The sequence below is a fragment of the Jaculus jaculus genome, chromosome 5, assembly GCF_020740685.1.
Source record: "Jaculus jaculus isolate mJacJac1 chromosome 5, mJacJac1.mat.Y.cur, whole genome shotgun sequence".
Lineage (NCBI taxonomy): Eukaryota > Metazoa > Chordata > Mammalia > Rodentia > Dipodidae > Jaculus > Jaculus jaculus.
Window position 1 is genome coordinate 74,009,377 of NC_059106.1, and position 5,099 is coordinate 74,014,475.

Consider the following 5,099-nt stretch of genomic DNA (forward strand, 5'->3'; position numbering starts at 1 on the left):
CTTGAAGTTAACAATGAAGATCAGCCGAAAGGCACAGCCTAAGTGGTTTTCATCATTCAACTCTGGTGACTCGAAGCCTGGCAGAGCCTCACACCTGCACATGTCCAACCCAGGGGCCTTGCAGACCCGCAGCCTTCCTGGTGCAGGGAAGCATTTGGTAGTTAACATGTGTCATAGAGTGGACACCCAACTTTTGGTCTACTTGGCCCCAATACCATCCTGTGCTCTTTCAGAAAACTGAGTTTCACTGGGCGTGGTGGCGCACGCCTTTAATCCTAGCACTCGGGAGGCAGAGGTAGGAGGATCGCCGAGAGTTCGAGGCCACCCTGAGACTACATAGTGAATTCCAGGTCAGCCGGAGCCAGATTGAGACCCTACCTCGAAAAACCAAAAAAAAAAGAAAACTGAGTTTCCCCAGCCCCAATCTAGCCATACATTTCCAAAGGGAGATGCCAGGTTCTCAGAGGATGGACCCTCCTGCCTCGTCCAGGGGTAGACAACAGAATTCATTATCTCTGTCTTCAACAGGGATTAACCCGGGACTCAGGACTGCTTCTTTGCCGTGGGGAAAGCGATGCAAAGTACAGGAGCTTCCAGTGAGCCTCTGAGGCCAGCCGGCTGGCATGGAAAGAAGGTGCAGTGGGCAGAGAACCAACACAGACAGTGCCAGCAGTGTCTGAGTCCTTGGTCACAGTTGTTCCCAAGCCCAGCTGCATCATCTGTCCTCGGTGGTGGTGGTGAGACTGCTTGACTCTTCCTTGGATTCCTTTATACCTAAATTAGTTCAAATTGGTTTTTAGTCCTTCATGACAAAAAAAAAAAAAAAAAGCCCAACCCAACCTAAATACTGACTCTGTTTCTTCATTTATACAAACTACTTCAAAGGTTGTTTTTCTTAGCAAAGACTCATAAGTAGCTTTGTAAAGACCCTGTTAAGCTATAAATTTGTAGGGAGTGATTATGACAGGTATCTGCTGATGACGTGGTTAAGTGCAGTCTAGATGGAGCTGAACTAGCTTGCTGCTAGAAAACAAACATGCTGGACTGCAGGCAGGAACTCCTCAGCAGGGACGTCATGGCCAGCTGCCCTCCCAACCCCACACACCTTCTAGGAACCACCCCTCCTTCCTCATTTGGTTTCTATGGGAACTGATTACTCTTTTAGGAATCCATCTCAGCTGACTGATGGGCCTTGGGGTAAGCACTAGCCTGAACTAATCTAATGAATCTCTTCTATGGAACTTCTTTGTAAGATTCTGAAGCCCAAACTGGCCTGGAATTCTTGATCCTCTTGCTTCAGCTTCTCAGTGACAGGTCTGTACCACCACACCCTGCTTTATTTATTTATTTTCGAGGGAGGGTCTTGCTCTAGTCCAGGGTGGCCTCGAGCTCACGGCGATCCTACCTTTGCCTCCCAAGTGCTGGGATTAAAGGCGTGCGCCACCACACCCAGGTCCTGCTACTTAAAAAAAATTTTTTAATTTACTTATGAGAGAATGGGCACCCTAGGGCCTCTACCACTGCAAACAAATTCTAGATGCATGTGCCACCATGTGCATGTGGCTTATGTGTGTTCTGGGGGACTGAATCTGGATCCTTAGGCTTCACAGGCAAGTGCCTTAACCACTGAGCCATCTCTCCAGCCCCCCCTTTTTTTTTAATTATAGAAAATATAACTTACCAGCCAGGCATGGTGGCATACGCCTTTAATCCCAGCACTTGGGAGGCAAAAGAGGATCGCTGTGAGTTTGAGGCCAGCCCAAGACTACACAGTGAATTTCAGGTCAGCCTGGGTTAGAGCAAAACCCTACCTTGGGGGAAAAAAAATAAAAATACACACACACACACACACACACACACACACACATACTGGTTGTGTGTAACCAATCTCTGGAACTGTTTTTTAGTTAATTTATTTGCAAGCACAGAGACAGACAAAATGAATATGCCAGGGCTTCTAGCCACTGCAAATGGACTCCAGACACATGCACGACCTTGTGCATCTGGTTTTTCTATGTGAGTACTGGGGAACTGAACAAAGGTTATTAGGCTCTGAAGCCAAGAATCTTCTTATTTGAGAGAGTGAGAAAGGGAAAGGGTGGGGGGAGAGAGAAAGAAAGAAAGAATGGGTGTGCCAGGGCCTCCAGCCACTGCAAATGAACTCCAGACGCATGAGCCATTTTGTACATCTAGCTTATGTGGGTCCTGGAGAATGGAACTGAAGTCCTTTGGCTTTGCAGGCAAGTGCCTTAACCGCTAAGCCATCTCTCTAGCCCTCTGGAACTTTTATCATCTTGTGAAGCCAAAATCCTATCCCATTAAACAATTCCCACTTGGCCCTCACTTCAGACCCTAACAACCATTATAATTGTTTCTATGTATGTGATACTTAAGATACCTTATATAAGTGAAATCATAGCATGCTTGTCTTTCAGTGATTGGCCTGTTTCATTTATGTGGTGTGTGTCAGAAAGGTCCTTCCTTCATCCCTGAGTATTCCACCACATACTACATTGTCTTTACTCATTCATCACTGGAGGGAAACTTGGGTTGCTCCTACTCCTTGGCTATTGTGAATGCTGATGCTATAAAAACAAGTGTATAAGTATCTGAGATGTGCTTTCAGTTTTCTGAGATGTAGACTCACATAGGATTGCTAGATCATTTGGAGATCCGGTATTCAAATTTGTGAGGAACTGCTATAATCCTTACCAACAGTCTACCTGTTTTTGGTTTGCATGCAAAATGTCCCCACACTGCCTCATGTGTTTGTGATTAAACCTCATTCAATCCCCAGCTGGTGGAGCTTTGGAAGGTGGAGCCTTGTGGAGGAGGTGTGTCACTGGGGGCAGACTTAGAGGCTTTTTAGTCCAGCCCACTAAGTGTACAGAGCTAGATCACTCTTGCTGTTCTCCCCACACCCACGAGGACATATGAAGATAGGAGCCAGTTACCATTCCTTCTCCAACTACGAGGAAGCTTGCCCTAAAGAGTGTAATCCTGAAAGAAACCCTCTCCTCCCATAGCTTGTTTCTGGTCATGGCTTTGCCTCTGAAATGAGAGGACAACTGCTGTACCAGTTCCGTCGCTCCACAGGCCGGTAGCCACTATCTGATGGGTATGGGGTATCCTGGGACTTTTGCATAAAGAACCAGCAAAATCATCTCTCAGGCTTTCTCAAGTTGCCAAATCAGTAAGAGGTGAGGCTTGGCTACTGTGTAGAGCTTCTATCGTGTAGAGAAAGCCTATTTGCAGAGACAAGCAAGCTGATATGCAAAGGGAGTCTCTACAGCCTTGGATTAACCAGTACAAGTTGTGTCTGTCTGGGGACTGGATGCTTCCCTGTCATTATTATTATTATTATTTTGTAGGGGGCTGGGGGCACTTAAGACAAGTTTCACTCACTCTATCCCAGACTGGCTTCAAATTCACTGTGTAGCCTACGCCAGCCTTGTACCTGTGGTAGTCCTCGTACCTCGGGCTCTGATGAGAAACTTCAGTGACCAGATTATAAATTCACCTCTTTTTACTTAGTTTGAATAGGACTTGTTTCATTTCTAATCATTAGTCTTTAACATAAACAGCTCTTTAGGTCTCTGTTTTTGATTTTTTCTTCCCTTGATCCCTTCTTAGAAGTTGCTAAGCTGCAAATAATTTGTACATTTAAATGCCCTAGAGGAATGTGCTTGGAGAAGGAGAGTGCATCAGTTAGTGAGTGGGCTTGGAATTAGCCCAAACTGATTTCAAATCCTAGTTCAACAAATGTTACTATGTGAACTAAACTGATAAAGCATTTCATAATATATGTACATCAAATCGCTGTGTTATATAATATATAAAATTTTGTCAACTATACCTTAATAAACCTAGAAAAATGTAAAAATTGGCTTCAAGTGGAAAACAAAAATGCTGGGACTGGTGCGACAGCAGCTGGAGAGCCCGGAGCCGGGTTGGTGTTCCTGTGGCCGAGCCGGGCAGGGCGGGGCGCGGGCTCCGGGCTGCGCCGGCTGGCCAGGGTAGACCTCGCGCTTCCGTGGACGGAGGGCGGGCGAGGGGCCGGGGACCGAGCCCGCGGGGGGCGGGGGGGGGGAGCGGGGGAGGGCTTCTGACCATGCCTTTCCCCAGCACGCAGCTCGGCGGCTCCTGTCCTCGCCATGAGGCCGCAGCAGGCATCGGTGTCCGGGAAGGTCTTCATCCAGAGACTACAGCAGCGGCACACGCTGCCAGTTCCAGACCAAGTTCCCCGCCGAGCTGGAGAACCGGATGGATAGGCAACAGTTTGAAGAAACAGTCGGACTCTAAGTAACCTTTGTGCAGGCTGTCTGGCTTGTTTGACAGCATACACCATGTTTACACCATTGTGCATGGAGACCCACTATGAGAAGGTTCTGAAGAAGGTCTCCAAATACATTCAAGAACAGAATGAGAAGATATATGCTCCTCAAGGCCTCCTCCTGACAGACCCCACTGGAAGAGGACTTCGAGTTATTGAAATTACCATCTATGAAGATAGAGGCGTGAGCAGTGGAAGATAAACAATAGAATTACAGATCCCACCTTCAGCTGGGACCCTCGTCTGTCCACTGGCTGATGGCAGTGTCCCTACCTCCTCTCCAGAGCCACGGTGCCATTTACTCCAAGGACTGACTTTCTCAAATGCCACACCTGGAGTGACCTCCAGTCACTCCACATCCGCTTTGTGTTTCCAAATTGTGTTGACTTCTATCTTTTGATTTGTTTCTGAACACCCCCCCACACACACAATGAAGCAGTACACTTTTTTAAAATCCAAAGCCATTTAAAAACTACGCAGTTGTGAACCCATACAAGTTTACTTCCTACTTGCCAACAGGACCATTGTTCTCTTCATTCCTTGGGCCAGTTTCTCAGGTGGCTTCAGACTGAACAAGTTGTAGCCAGTGTTCAGCTATTCTCCAAGTTAGTTAGTGCAAGGCTTTCTCCAGGTGAGGGTGTGTTGTGTCTGGTTTTGCTAGTACAGCGCCCAGATCTCAAAGAACTGCCAGTTTTGCCCTGATGCAGATCCTGAGACTTCCACTGTTCAGTTTTTCAAACTGAAGCTTGTTGAAAATAATGTATGA

The 5,099-nt window shown here is 47.0% G+C and overlaps 1 pseudogene; it reads left to right on the forward strand.

The window, feature by feature from the left end:
- Window positions 1-4,127: 4,127 nt before the first annotated feature.
- LOC101606407 lies at window positions 4,128-4,551 on the forward strand (annotated as a pseudogene).
- The last annotated feature ends 548 nt before the right edge of the window (window positions 4,552-5,099 follow it).